Source organism: Oryctolagus cuniculus, chromosome 7, assembly GCF_964237555.1.
Source record: "Oryctolagus cuniculus chromosome 7, mOryCun1.1, whole genome shotgun sequence".
Classification (NCBI taxonomy): Eukaryota; Metazoa; Chordata; class Mammalia; order Lagomorpha; family Leporidae; genus Oryctolagus; species Oryctolagus cuniculus.
The window spans coordinates 20,057,639-20,073,752 of NC_091438.1; the positions used below are offsets into that span (position 1 = coordinate 20,057,639).

Consider the following 16,114-nt stretch of genomic DNA (forward strand, 5'->3'; position numbering starts at 1 on the left):
GGTCCTATAAGCTCTTTTAGACTCTGTTAAATAATTCTGAGTTATGTAATGATTTTGTGTGCTAACTCTAATGTTCAAGGTTTTTATTTCTGGTTTATTCGACAACAAGAGACATAGAATTCATGTTCTGCCAAAGTAATCTATTGTGTACTCTACTGTCTCTGTTATTAGATCTGGTCTAAAAGTGTTAAAATCACCCTAAATTAATGGCTATCATTTCAGGATGTTAAGGAATTCTATTTTGACCAGATACTCTAAGTTCTCTTGGCACCTTTAACAGACTTTCTGAAAATCAAGTTCTAAATTCTCTGGACTTTTGGTATCTCCAGAGGGCCCCTGGAGATGTCGAAAGATATATCTCTCATCTTGCAGAGATAATAACCAATCGGGCTGTTTAGATTAAAAGTGGTGCCAAGATGTGAAATGATGCTAAACTTCAGTTATAAACGTGTTTCTTTCTAGCTGCTCCAGTCTCTGGCTCAGAAGCCAGATCCTTTAAAGAGGGACTGACATAGTCTCCGTCCAGCTAACGCTGAATAACCAGGTAATGCTAGTTCAAATGTGGATCAAACGGGAGGTCTAGCCAAAAGGGAGAAAGTGTTCCAAAAGAGACTTAGAGACGACGGAAGATGGTTATGCGGCAGATGGTAGAGAACTGGGTTCCAGGAGCCCAAGAAAGCTCTAGTATCCACGGTGAAAGCCCGGGAGCCCCAAAACCTAAACTTATGGGTTACACGGTAATACTAGTTAAACCCGGAAACCCAGGCCCATAACCCACTGGCTACACGGTAAATATCCGGAAGCCAAAGGATGGCAGAGACCTCTGCCATAACTTCTCCTCTAAGTCAGGCCACGCAGTAAGCACTGGTCAAACGCCAGTTAAATCTGAAAGCCCAGGAAGTCAGGCTAGAGACCCGACTCGCTGCCTCACGTCTCCTCTTTTCTCTTCCAGAAGGGAAGTTACTACCGTTCTGCAGGACTCTCCACTGTGACGTACGGTTTGATCCCCAGACCTTATGTAAGGGATGACTGACCTTTTCTGTAATAATGCCTGGCCACAGTACAGAGGACCAAACAGCACAGCCAGAATGAGAGGTTAAAATGTGACAGCTAGATCGATTTTTCAGTGTACGCGGTAAATGGGCAGAACTTCCCTTTTTAACCAAACTGAGGGATAGATAGGAAATTGCACTGATGACCTCAAAGTATACAAAAGCAGGTCACCACAGTTGATCTTACCTAAAAGGTCATAGTTCTCCTCATGGGCACGGTTTTAACTCGCAGGAAAATACTAAGTGTCAGAATTTGCCCATGACCATAGTTTTCTATGGTCTCACCCTGATATTAAAGAAAAAAAATCTTCAAAAATCAGGGTTGGGTTGAGCACCCCCTTGACTGGCATCATAGAGGCTGCCTCCATGTTCTACTTTATCAGAGACCAGGAGAATGAGGAGCAAGCTAGTAGCAGGAGCGATGTAGGGATAGGCAACAGGCCAATCAATGGCTGCTTTACACGGTGATCTGCTGTCAAGGAGACCCAGCAAGGCCAGTGCACCCCAAACAGCACCTGTTGCTGATATAAGGAGCCAGGGCATTGGGCAAGCAGCTGTCATGACAGAAACTGCCTTCTGTCAGCTCTGCCAAGAGCACAGCCACTGGACACGGAACTGCCCTGGGTGTCGAAGGACTCCTGGTTCAGAACCACAGACTTTGTGGCCCCAAGCTAAAAAGCCTTTGGCTCTGCCCAGCTTCCAGCTCCAGCCACTGCTGTTGAGGGGATGGCCTAGGGTCAGTGAAATGTAAGTTGCCTAATTCTATCAGCCTCCTATTCAGCTCTCCTCCTAGTCCAGCCATGTAATACAAGTCAACAGGGTGCCTCCCTTAAAGGAGATTTGCATCTCTTGCAATTCTCTTCCAGCACCCCATGGATAGGTCTGGGCCTCACACACCCAGCCAGGCCTTAAAAGTCTATCCAATAGCATTAAGCTTAAAAAGCCCTCCCTGCCAGTTCCTAAAAACAGGGCTTTTAGTAACAGCTAACTCAGATAGTCCTGCACCTATTTGGACAGGTCCTCACTGAGGACTTAAGGGCCTATCTCTTGAGGGAGGTGCACAATAATCCATAATGTAGATGGTTAAATGTAAATGATTTGTTGGTTTGTCTCTTTTCCCAGCCTGAGACTCTAATCTTGTACATTGGCTTAACTTCCTAGCAAAACTAGCTACTAGGTATCCAGAGGAAAACAAAGCATTGCACTGTTCAATTCCTCTGTTCTCTTTTTCTTATCAATTTTCTTGTATTATATCTAGATTTTCATTGCTGTTATCATTTTAATAACTGCTTCTTTATTCATTTAGAAGGAAATGAGCTCATTATTTACCAACTTGATTAAATGCAACTGGACTGCATTTCTTAACCTCCTTTGCTGTGTGACTAAGAGGCGAGTGAAATATTGTACAAATATATGCCATGCTCACACTCAGCCCATAGAATGCCCAAGGACACTTGCTTAGATGTCTGTGGTTTCTATCCTATTCTAAACTTGGGGTTAAAATATTAAGAGATGATGGATCCTTACATTTGAAGGACATAGGTTCCCCAACTCACATCTTAAAAGAAACCTGCTAGATGTCCTAAATAGCACTCTGGCCTCAGAATCAGCCCTAAAGGCATTCGGATCTGGCTGAAAAGCCCATGAGAGTATTTCAGGCATGGAAAGCCAAGACACTCTGGCAAAAAGATCTCTGTGAGTGAGATCCCAGTGGAAAGAACAGGTCTTCAAAGAAGGAGGTACCTTTCTCTGAAGGGAGGAGAGAACCTCCGCTTTGACTATGACCTTGTCTAAACAAGATAAGAGTCGGAGAACTCAGGGCTTCCATAGCCTTGGCAACTCATGACTGGAGCATAGGGAGATTACTGATGCCATAGACAGGAGTGTCAATTTGTAAAGTCAACAACAGGAGTCACTGTGCACTTACTCCTCATGTAGGATCTCTGTCCTTAATGTGCTGTGTATTGAGATTTAATGCTATAACGAGTACTCAAACAATATATTTCACTTTGTGTTTCTATGGGGGTGCAAACTGTTGAAATATTTACTTAATGCATATTAAACTGATCTTCTGTAAAAAAAAAAAAGAAAGAAAGAAATTATCAATTCCCAACTTGACTCTCACTGGGATTAAACATGACAATAGGTCTGATCTGATTTCATCATCGTTTAAAAAAATCATCTATTATTTTTCACTTTATGTTTCTGTGTGGGAGCAAACTGTTGAAATCCTTACTTAATGTATACTAAGCTGATCTTCTGTATATTAAGATCATCGAAAATGAATCTTGATGTGAATGGAAGGGGAGAGGGAGTGGGAAAGGGGAGGGTTGTGGGTGGGAGGGACGGTATGGGGGGGAAGCCATTGTAATCCATAAGTCGTACTTTGGAAATTTATATTCATTAAATAAAAGTTAAAAAAAAAGAAACCTGCTAAATAACTGATTTTGCTGTGAGTGATCAAGCTAGAAGGAGCTGTTTTGTTAAATGATTGGGATTCTAGGTTTTAATTCCTACAGTAGGTGAAGTTACAGTGAGTGGTGTATCCATCAATTTAACATTGCATTTCCTCACTACTCATCTGTAAAATGAAGACTGCAATACATCCTACATTTACCGCCTGTGTTTTACCATATGAAACCTACAATTTGTCTTATATCATCGGGTTTGCAGGATTTACTTGCTATTCTGCAATTACAAGGAAACCTAACAACATATTTGAGAAACTGAAAATGCATGAAGAACATTTCAAATATGAGGATTACAGGAATATTATTCCTCGTGGAATTAAGTAGTGTGATCAAAGCATAGAGAAGATATAATTTAATAATGTGAGTAATTTAATATTGTTTGAAAGAAAATGTCCCTAGCTTTAAGGTCAAATGGATCCACTTTGCATAGACACAATAGAGGATAAAGTGAAAAACATAAGCAGCAGTAAAAATACTCAATAAAAAGTTGAGTAAATAGTCCTAAACAAATATGAACCAAATTGCATTCATTTCAGTGACTTTGAAAGACTCAACTTTCCTGATTTTGTTTGAACTTGTGTTTTCCAGATCATGACATAGTGTGCCTGTGTTTGTTCATGGGCCATTTGAATGTTTCCTCCCTGAATTGCTTAATTGTATCACTTACCCATTGTTCTCTTCCATTCTTTGTCTTTGATGTGGTGACTTGTGGAAGCATTTTAGATAGTATGCATGGCTAACCTTTCATTTTATGGCTAGTAACCCTCTTCTCTCAATGTCTGACTTCTCCCCCTGCCAGCTTAAAAACAACAACAACAACAACAAAACACTGATTTCTTGTGATGCTCCAGTGGTTTTCCTTAATCTTAATCCAATTTAGTAACTTTTATCCTGTGTGCGATTTGTGTCCTTTTTGATAGTCGTAAAGATGTTTGTCTATTTTCAGAAAGTTTTAGTCTCCACCCGTCTTTAATTGACCCGGATTTTATTTCTGTACAAATGCTGAAGCATGGCTATGATTCTGTTTTCTCCAATGGGTAAGCATGAGTTAGTATCAGTGGTTTTGCCTCTCTCCCTGGTCTCAAAGCCACCTTCTCAGACAGGGGCAGGGCTCACTGCTCTACAGGGAGAATGGCTTGGTCACAGTTCTATCCACTTCACAAGCCGGTTGCCTCATTCTTATCCTATTTCTGTGCACTGCTCCACTGGCAGAGGGGGTTAGAGGACCGGATCTATTTCTAATGAGCAGCCCTCACCTGTTGACATCTTCGACGGCTGCTCTGCAGTCATGGTTTGCACTAACAGGATGTACTTGTCAGTATGATCCTCCATTCCTTCTGCTTTAGAGAAATCTGTCAAAATCTTAGCTTCTTGCCCTATTGCTTGTCAATGTCATGTAGTCCTTTCCTATTTCTTTACTCTTATAAATAGCTATGGGGAAAGAGAGGATTTAAACATATAAGTTCTGGTCTCCATCTTATCTATGTCAGTTATGAATGTATCAGAATCTGCACACTATTGTGAATATGCAATCTAAGGGAAATAGTTATTTCCAACTTTTCACTATTATAAATAAGACACCAGTCACTGTTAAGCAGTTTAAACCTCTGTTTTTTTAAGAACATCTTAACTATCTATTTTGCTGAATTTCCTAATGAATGTGTTGGATATCTTAATATATGAAGTACATTAACACAAGGAATTTTGTGCAAATATTTTATCACATTTTGCTTTATCTTTATTTACGTTTGACATTTTTAAAGATTTGTTTTGTTTTATTGTATCTTTTTTATTTGTATGCAGGGAAGAAATTTCATGTATTTCATATATACACTTTGAAGAACATAATGATACTTCCCACTCTACCATTCTTCTCTCCCAGCCTCCCTCCCAGCCTCACTTCTCCTTCCTGTCTTATTTCTCTTTTAATTTTTTCAATGGCATACTTTTAATTTATTTTATAATCACAAGCTTAATCCTCCACAAAATAAAGAATTTAACAAAGTAAGTAGGAAAAACACTGTTTTTCGGGAGTATAGACAAGGGCTGTGGACAATAATCAAATCTCAAAATGTCAATTTCACTCATATACATGGCGTATTTTGCACTCTGTAGTTACCAGAACTCAGTGCAAACATGTATTTATCTTTTTGGGACTGTCTTATTTCATTAAACATAATTGTCTCCAGTTGCATCCATTTTGTTATGAAAGACAGGATTTCATTCTTTTTTATGGCTGAGTAGTATTCCATCATGTGTATATACCACAATTTCTTTATCCAGTCATTCATTGATGGACATCTTGGTTGATTCCATATCTTAGCCTTTGTGAATTGGGCTGCTATAAACATAGAGGTACACATAACCCTTTCATGTCATTTAATTTCCTTAGCTAAATTCCCAGGAGTGGAACAGCTGGGTCATATGGAAGATCTATTTTCAGATTTCTGAAGGATCTTCATACTATATTCAAGATTTATTTATTTATTTGAAAGGCAGAATGACACAAAGATGCAGACAGAGGAAGAAGGAGTGAGAGAGAGAGAGAGAGAGAGAGAGAGAGGTGTCTTCCACCTGCTGGCTCATTCCCCAAATGCCACAACAGCTAAGGCCAGGAGCCTGGAACTCCATCTGGGTCTCCCACACGTGTAGCAGTGATCCAAGTTCTTGAGGATTTGGCTTCTTACCAGGTGCGTTCGGAGGTCATTGGATCACGGTGGACTACCCAGGACTTGGACAGCACTGCAATGTAGGATTTATGAATCCCAAGCAATAGCTTAACGTGCTCTGCCATATGCCTATCCTAATATTTTATTTTTTAAAATTTTTATGTTTATTTGAGAGGCAAAGAGACAGAGACCTCCCATTCACTGGTTCACCTCCAAATGCCTGCAACAGCGAGGGCTGAGCGGTAGCTGTATCTCTTATGTGGGCTGCAGTTTTCCCAATCACTCTGCCAGTAATTGGTGGGAAGCTGGAATTAAGAGCTAGAGCCAGAAACCAAACCCTGGTGTCCTACATGCATCATTCTTTATTTTTTTAAAGACTTATTTATTTTATCTGAGAGAGAAAGGGAGAGAGAGAGAGAGAGAGAGATTCCATCTGCTGATTCACTCTTCAAATGACTGTAGCTTCTTCTGGATCTCCCATGTGGGTGCAGGAGCCCAAGCACTTGGCCATCTTCCACTGCTTTCCAAGGTGCATTAGCAGAGAGCTAGATCAGAAGTAGAGCAGCTGGGACTGGAACCAGTGCAAATATGGTATGCCAGCACTGCTGGTGGTAGTTTTCTCTGCTAAGCCACAAGCCCAGCCCCTACACAACAAGTCTCTTAACTGGTGTCTAAACTGCTATGCTAAATGCCTGCCTCCTGCTTTTTATTTAAAATCTATACTATGTTTATCATCTAGTGAAAATTCAATAATTGTTTCTTTGTGATAATTTATTACTTTATTATCAGAATGATGTTTTCAGTTAATAGGCATTTGTGTTCATTTTCTTAGTTTTTAAAATACAGTATTATCTTTTTATCATTTTATATTTAGCTACTTAAATATATCTGGAACTAAGTTGAAATGTGGTGAGGCTATTAATTGCACAGTAAATGACATAAAATTTAGTTATAATATTGAGAAATGTTGGTCATTCCTTAATCAACTTGTTTGTGAAATCTTAATTTATATCAATTTTTCTGTAAATATTTTAATAAAATATGTAGGGTAACGCATAATAATAATTTAGAGTGCTAATTTGTGAAGATGAGCTCGAGTAAGCAGGGAAACAAATAATTACCCATGCAAAGGTGACAGACTTGCAGGTTAAACAGATGTTCTAATTCCATCTCTGTTCAGGAAAGCTGTAGCTGTTTATCTCTTTCAGAGTGAGGATTAACTTCTTGGGACTTCATGTAACCTCTTCTGTTAAGGTACCACTGGATTGGTTTGAGATTATGTCAGAAAGACTACCCTTGGTAGCAGTAGCAATGATAATGTTCATTTAAAATTTATCTTCATTAGGCATTTGGACAGAGGATTCTGGCATGTTATAATCTCAATCCCTCAGCCGGCGCCATGGCTCACTTGGCTAAACGTCCCCCTATGGCGCGGGCACCTCGGGTTCTAGTCCCGGTTAGGGCGCCAGATTCTGTCTCGGTTGCTCCTCTTCTGTGGCCCAGGAAGGCAGTGGAGGATGGCCCAAGTGCCTGGGCCCTGCACCCGCATGGAGACCAGGAGGAAGCACCCGGCTCCTGGCTTCAGATTGGCGCAGTGCGCTGGCTGTAGCAGTCATTTAGGGGTGAACCAACGGAAGGAAGACCTTTCTCTCTGTCTCTTTCTCTCTCTCACTGTGTAACTCTTCCTGTCAAAAAAAAAAAAAAAAAAAAAATCTCAACCCCTCAACTTCATTACCATTACCATTTGGCAATGCAAGTGAGGATTTTTTCTTTTGATTTAAAAGTAAATCTTGGGGCCAGCTCTGTGGGTAAAGCTGCTGCCTGCAATGCCAACATCCCATATAGGCAGCGGTTCAAGTCCCAGCTGTTCCATTTTGATCCAGCTGTCTGCTATGGCCTGGGAAAGCAGTGGAAGATGTCCAAGTTCTTGGGCCCCTGCACCCACGTGAGAGACCCAAAAGAAGCTCCTGGCTCCTGGTTTCCAATCTGCCCAGTTCTGGCCATTGCAGCCACTTGGGGAGTAAATCAGCGAATGGAAGATCTCTCTCTCTCTCTCTCTCTCTCTCTCTCTGCCTCTGCCTCTCTGCAACTCTGCCTTTCAAATAAATAAATCTTAAAAAAAAAAGTAAATCTTGGTTTTGGCTGCAGTGTGTTGCCTATTTCCATGTATACGAGGATTTCTTGAGTTGCACTCACTGCAGGTTGATAACACAGGGTGATTTGTTGGTCTACAGGGAGACCACAGAAACCAAGGGCTTTCTGGAGCAGATCCCATCTTTGAGAGTGAAGCTGTTCAGACACCAGTCAAGGGCCAGCATCCCAGGTCCCTATCCACCCTCACAGCAGCGATCTCAGACACTCACTTTCTCTGCATGGTCAGGCTTCTTGGTTTTGTGCCCAGCAGACTAGAATCATAAAGTTATGAAAAATAACTTTTTGAGAGGTTCCTCTCATTCCTTCCAGAGTTTATTTCTTAGAACTTTGCTGTCACTCTTTAGAAGACTTACTGCAAGAAACTGCTCCCCGGTATCAGTAATTCAGATTGTCTACAGATGTCAGACGTAGCACCCAAAACCTTGCTCAGCTCTAGGTTATTGTGTACTGAGTAGATAAGGAATTCACATAAAAATGATATCTACATCCCCAGAAGCCTATTTGAATTTCCTCAGACCTGGAAACAGAAAATGTTTTCAGGATCCTCTTGCCTCTGTGGCTCAAGCAAATCCATTTCAGGGATCAGGGTACAGCAAATGGTCTCCTCCAGGAAGACAGATAGAAACAATAAGAACTGCTGTCTTACCAGCATTTTTCTAAACAGAAGAAAAAGATGCACGGAAGGAAGAGAAAAACTTGTGTGTGGAAGATCAAGGGAGAAAAAGGACTGGGGAGAGGAATTCAAGGCGTTTGGATTAGGACTGCCTTTGGGCAATAAAGGAATCACAGAAGCTTCATGCCCTGACATCTGACTTTGACTTGACTTTGACCTGGGGTCAACTACTACCTGTGGCAAGCAAGTTCACTCAAAATAACAACAAATGAACAGAGACCAGCACCAAAGGACATCACACTCCTCCATCATCCGGGCCACTGAAAAATTCTCGTAGAAAATCTTAGACACGAATCCACCAAGAACATGGCAGTTACATGTGGCACTGAACCGCCTCTGTACATCTCCGTGGAAAACATGAAAGTTACGGTTTTGTGACCTTAAGAGAGGAGCTCGAGAATCTACACCTGTAATAGGGATTCAGTCACATAGCCTCAACAGCTTCTCTGACTTCAAACATCCTGGACCTCCACATTGCATTTTCCTGCCATCACTCAGAGCAACCTTACAGCCCTCCCACCCTCCATCCCCTCTGACAAGTAAACTCGAATGTGAAAATCAAGAAGTGGATGGCTTTAGCTTTTATATGTGGGCTACCCCCTCTGTCGTCCTCTGGGAGGTTGGGGTCTTCTAATGCAGGGGGGATACCTGCCTCTGCCCAACAAATCATCTAACACTTCATTCCCCAGAGAAAATTTTATTTTAAATAGGATGTTCCAGAGGGAAAATCTCAACCTAGGAAGATATCATTAATAAGGATAAATATTTAGAGGAACTTTGGAACAACCTTTAATTGAGCTCAAACTTTGCAGAAGGTCATGGGTTTAGGTGATCTGGTAGTGGCAACTAACTTTGTTTTGGAAATTAGTTGTTGTTCTAGATAATTCATTGCCCAGCATCCCTGACTCATCCACCCTACTGGAGCCATTTACACTTGAGAGCCTTTCTATTCTGGGATATTACACGCTATATGGAGGATAAGTGACATTTTCAGAGTAACAGTCTAGGTCAAGTTAGTAAGATTCCCACTTGTGGGCTGGCATTGTGGCACAGCAAGCAAAGCTGCCACCTGCGATGCCAGCATCCTACAAGGGCTACAATGCGGGTCTCCGCTGCTCCACTTCCAATCTAGCTCCTTACTAATGGCCTGGCAAAAGTAGCAGAAGATGTGCCAGATACTTGGGCCCATGCACCTGCATGGAAGACCTAGATGAAGCTCTTGGCTCCTGGACACCTAGGGGGTTAACTAGTGGATGGAAGATATCTTTCTCTCTCTCTCTTCTCTCTCTTTCCCTGTAACTCTGGATTTTAAATAGAAATAAACAAATCTTTTTTTTAAGACTCCCACTTGGAGCCATATATTAAATCCCAGTACTGGTTACAGCATAGCCTGGCTATGTTATTAGAACTTAGGTTCTAATAAGAGAGTTTATCACAAGGTAATGATCATAGGTATGATAGGCGCTTTTCTTACTGTAGGATTTGTTCTTCAGCCATGATGCCAATTTCCTACCTCCTTATCATTGTCACAAAATTAAGTTTTAAACCCTAGACAAAATAAAAATAGCAGTTGATTATGACTTAAGATTTTAATAACTTAGAAATATCAAGGACATGTCACAGGGTAGAAGTCCTAGTTCTGAGAGAGGGAGAGAGACAGAGAAAGACTGATTAGAAGAAATAAGTTCTAGCGTGCCACTGCACAGGAGCGTGACTATAGATAAGGCTGTACCGACTATTCCAAAGAAGGCTGAAAGAAGGGATACTGAATGTTTTCAACACACAGAGACAATAAATGAGAAGACGGATTAAAAAAGGCAGGAAGTACAGACATTTGGAATTTCTTGGAGAGAAAATAGATGGCAGAAAAGTAATACTGAGAAAGAGTCCTTTCCATTTAAATTTTTATTGTGTCTAGGATAAACACGAGATAGGCAAATGGCTTTTTCTTTCTCCTAATTCTCCTTGAGGATACATGAGGGGGCTTCAAATTCATGGAATTTGGAATTGAAAGGTGGGCAGTTTAAATTTTCCAAAAACTTTTTGAAACCCTCTCATGTTTTTTTAATTATTTCTTCCCATTACCTCTTAGGCTGATGATATCACAATCCTTTTGGCCCAATTAATCAGATTTGTTCTACTGTGTATCAGTATTACTGTTAAGACTGAAATAAGAATATAAGAAAATATTTACTCCTGTATAGAATTTTATATGTTTTATTAAAAATTTCATGACTCATTGTTAAATCAATAACAGGAGTCACTGTGCACTTACTCCCCATATAGGATCTCTGTCCTTAATGTGTTATACTATGTGAATTAACGGCATAACTAGTACTCAAACAGTACTTTGTGTTTCTGTGTGGGTGCAAACTGTTGAAACCTTCACTTAGTATATACTAAATTGATCTTCTGTATATAAAGATAATTGAAAATGAATCTTGATGTGAATGGGATGGGAGAGGGAGTGGGAGATGGGATGGTTGGGGGTGGGAGGGAGGTTATGGGGGGAAAAAGCCGCTAAAATCCTAAAGTTGTACTTTGGAAATTTATATTTATTAAATAAAAGTTTAAAAAAATATCATGACTCACTGAGGGCTTGGTTCATCAGTCATCCTACAGTCTTAGGAATTCCGAGTTCTCTTCCAACTTAAAGGTCCCATGAGTCATCTGTCAATGCCAGATACGATCTTCTGTGAAACAACGATGACATTTCCATTTCTTATTGAAATACAAGAATAATGTGGACAAGACTTCAAACTGTGAGATGACAAGCTTGGTACTTGCCCAGCTGATGTCAAACAGAGATGTTTTTATGGCATCAACTCAGCTAATTTTGCTTACAGTATCAGCATGGGGTGGTGAGTAAAGTGACCCAGGACTTCACTGGGATGCCACAAATCTTCTCTAGTCATCCACTGGGATTCCTTCTGATAGAAGCTCCTTGAAGTCACTGGGACTCCCTAGGTTGCAAACACATCCCCCAGAGATAGCGAGCTGGAAAAGAATACTGCCTACACTTCATCTGAAACCTTTCACACCTCTTATCTCACTTAGCCCTCAGAACCATCTAGAAAAGAATGCCTCTGGGAATATCACACAACAGTCTGATATGAGGAAGTGGTTTCAGAGAGGTGACTTGGCAAAGTGCATATCCTCAGTGGGAAACAGATGCAAAGCCAGAACACAGGTTTTCTGGCGCTGCCCCTGCCCCCTCCAAGCCAAGTATCAAGCAACAGCACTTTGTTGTAAGTTTGTCTACCGTGTTATCTTCAGGAACTGCAAATCCCTGAGCAGGAAGGCAAGCCATGATCCTTCATCAAGGGAGGGGCTGCGAGACCTTCCCAACTGAAACATTCTTCTGAAATGTCATTGCAGATGCAGTATCACTGGGAGTTCTCGAGATTATGAACCGTTTAAGAGCAAGCATCTGGCCGGCGCCGCGGCTCACTAGGCTAATCCTCCGCCTTGTGGCGCCGGCACACCGGGTTCTAGTCCCAGTCGGGGCGCCGGATTCTGTCCCGGTTGCTCCTCTTCCAGGCCAGCTCTCTGCTGTGGCCCGGGAGTGCAGTGGAGGATGGCCCAAGTGCTTGGGTCCTGCACCTCATGGGAGACCAGGATAAGTACCTGGCTCCTGCCTTCGGATCAGCGCAGCGCGCCAGCCGTGGCGGCCATTGGAGGGTGAACCAACGGCAAAAGGAAGACCTTTCTCTCTGTCTCTCTCTCTCACTGTCCACTCTGCCTGTCAAAAAAAAAAAAAAAAAAAAGCAAGCATCAAGCCAGTCAGTCCTCAATCATTTTTCGATGTCTGTTTGCTGCTACGAACTTTGCTGCCTTATAGCGACATACAGACATTATCAACAGGTGGAACTAAATGAAGGCTACAATTTGGTAGGTGACAAAGTGGTCACAGCTACTTCTGGACTACTAGAAAGCAGAGAGTTAGTCTCAAAAGAGAATAAACAACTCATCCAAAAACACTAAATCTGATTTTAAAAGTAAACGTAGGGTCTGAACAGATTATTTTTTCAAAAAAGATACAAGGATCTCAACATCACTAATCAACAAGGAAATGCAAATCAAAACAAGGGCATATCACCTAATGGTTTTTGTAAAAAATAAAAAAGATAACAAGGGTTGGAAGAGATGGGAAGGTAAAGGAACAATAGTGGTAGTACTGTAAATTGGGGAAATCATGGGAAATCAGATGAAGTTTCCTAAAAATACTGAAAATACAGCTACTATATTTGATCTAGAAATTCTACTTCTGAGTATATAACCTGAGAAAATAGTATCACTATCTTGGACAGATAATTAACTCCCATGTTTACTACATTATTCATCACCACCAACTTATAGAAACAATTCAAGCATACACTTATAGGTGAATGGATAAAGAAATCAATAACATAAAATGGAATATCATTTAGCCTTTAAAAGGAAGAAAATCCTGCCATTTGGAAAAACAAGGGCAAACTTAAAGGACATCATGCTAAACAAAATAACCCTGGTGCATAAAGATACATAATTCATATCTTGCTGAGTACAAAGTTGTTTAACAGGAGTTAAGGGGTAGGTAGAATGAGGAGGTCTTGCAGACATGAGATACACAAGCTATGGGATCCACTATAGAGTATGGTGGGTATAGTTAGTAATAACATATTGTACTTGGAATTCACTAAGAGAGTAGATTTTTTTTTTGACAGGCAGAGTGGACAGTGAGAGAGAGACAGAGAGAAAGGTCTTCCTTTGCCATTGGTTCACTCTCCAATGGCCGCCGCAGCCAGCGTGCTGATCCGATGGCAGGAACCAGGTACTTCTCCTGGCCTCCCATGGGGTGCAGGGCCCAAGCACTTGGGCCATCCTCCACTGCACTCCCTGGCCACAGCAGAGAGCTGGCCTGGAAGAGGGGCAACCAGGACAGAATCCGGCACCCCAACCGGGACTAGAACCCGGTGTGCCGGCGCCGCAAGGTGGAGGATTAGCTTAGTGAGCCGCGGCGCTGGCCAAGCGAGTAGACCTTAAATGTTCTCGCCACCCCCCATCAACAAACACTAGTGAAAATGCCCTCAACCCGCCCTCCCACCCCCAAAAACACTGGTGAAAATGGAGGTGACTGGTTTGTGAGTGATCCCTTTTTTTTTTTTTTTTTTAAAGATTTGTTCATTCATTTATTTGAAAAGCAGAGGAACAGAGAGAGAGGCTTCAGAGACAGAGATCTTCCATTCACTGGTCCAGTCCCAACACGATCACAACAGTCTGATTTGGGCCAGGTAAAAAAATCAAGAGCCAGAAACCGCATCTTGTCTCCCATGTGGATTGCAAGGTCCCAAGGACGTGGGCCATCTTTCAGTTATGATGGTTATTTCAAAATGCATATGTAGTTCAAAACATCTTATAGTATATCTTAAATACATACATTTGTTAATTTGTAAATTATATCTCAATAAATCTGGGGAAATAAGGAACAAAGGAAGTGAGATGGCTGCTCAGAACAGCCTTTGCCTGCTGCACCTGTCCCCTACCAGAATTTCACTCCCTGAACAGGTGGTCAGTATTCCTCACAGTTCAGGCCGCCCCACTGCTGGCCAGGTCAACAGATTTCTCTCTGGGACTTCAGATCTCCCCCAACAGCTTCCTGGCAGAGGCTTCTTTCAAGCTATGAGATCAATTTGAGTCATGGCAGGAATCAATAGGAGTGTTTAGGGATGAAAAGTGGTCAGGAGTGGAAGGTACTTAGCTTTGGTGCACAACAAAGTCTCCATCTGAATATCTCTCATCTGTTCTCCAGATGAGGACATATGTTCAGTCTGGGAGCATTTAAGCAATAATGTATCATAGTCACTCCACCCAAACCAGCCAAGACCTTAAATAAGTAACAGTGCCTCTGTTTTAAACTTTCAGGTCAGTCTCCAGAAAGGAAGCTAATTTTAGAGACTTAACTTGGACATTTCTAGCCTATCCCTAGTGTTCAGTGAAAATCCCTTCAAATCTCTTAAACCTTTTAAATATATTCCTTCTTTTAAGCTAAGAAATATTAGTGGGGCAGGCGCCGTGGCACAGTAGGTTAGAGCCATGGCCTGCAACACCAGCATTCCGTATGAGTGCTGGTTCAAGTCTTGGCTGTTCCACTTCTAATTTTAATTCTTTTTTTTTTTTTTAAAGATTTATTTATTTATTTGAAAGGCAGAGGCAGAGATAGAGGCAGAGGAAGAGAGAGAGAGAAGTCTCCCATCTGCTGGTTTACTCTGCAGATGGCTGTAACAGCCAGGGCTGGGTCAGGCCGAAGCCAGGCTCCAGGAGCTTCTTCCAGGTCTCCCACACAGATGCAGGGGCCCAAGGCCCTGGGCCATCTTCTACTGCTTTCCCAGGCCACAGCAGAGAGCTGGATCAGTAGTGGAGCAGTCAGGATTTGAACCGGCATCCTATATGGACACAGGCACATTTTTACCCACTATGCCACAGCTCCCTGATAATGTACCTGGGAAAGCAGTGGAGGATGGCCTAAGTACTTGGGCCCCTGCACCTAAGAGGAAAACCAGAAGAAGCTCCTGGCGCCTGGCTTCAGCCTGACCCAGCTCTGGCTGTTAGAGCCATCTGCAGAGTGAACCAGCAGCTGGAAGAGCTCTCCGTCTCTCTTTCTCTCTCTCTCTTACTCTGCTTTAAGTAAGTCTCTAAAAAAGAAATATCAATACATTGTAATTTCTAATAGAAATTTTTGCTTTCTCAATGTTTCATATGAGTTAACAAAACAGAAAAGAGAAGATTCTGCATTTTGGGAAAGATTTCTAATAAAATGGATGGAAATTAAAAGGAAATAAGGTTCTTTTGTTAAATTTTATTGAATAATCAGAAGTCAAATTGCCATTGCATTATGGTAAACCAAACTTCCATGATAGCATTTCTTTATATTCTAAAGAAACTTTCTCCTTTCTCTAATCTTTTTATTACCCTGCTTCTCTGTACCCCCTCTCTGAAATTGGGTCAGTTGTAATCCCCATAATACCACCGTAACAAAAAGGGATGGAAATTCCAGAAAACTCATGGCAGTTCAAAAAAAGACCAGAAGTAGAAAGCATATTCTTTAAGAAAAAT

General features: G+C 41.5%; 1 protein-coding gene and 1 long non-coding RNA gene across 2 annotated transcripts in view; both read right to left on the bottom strand.

Annotated features, from left to right (window-relative positions):
- The window catches only part of DPP6 (dipeptidyl peptidase like 6), a 1,252,024-nt gene that overhangs the window by 1,171,993 nt on the left and 63,917 nt on the right, over window positions 1-16,114 (bottom strand). The window lies entirely within an intron of this gene.
- Window positions 431-7,557, bottom strand: LOC127493542 (uncharacterized). Its single transcript, XR_007923815.2, has 2 exons — window positions 3,483-7,557; window positions 431-2,622 (listed from the first exon to the last, which is right to left on the bottom strand). It is a non-coding gene; the product is annotated as an uncharacterized lncRNA (long non-coding RNA).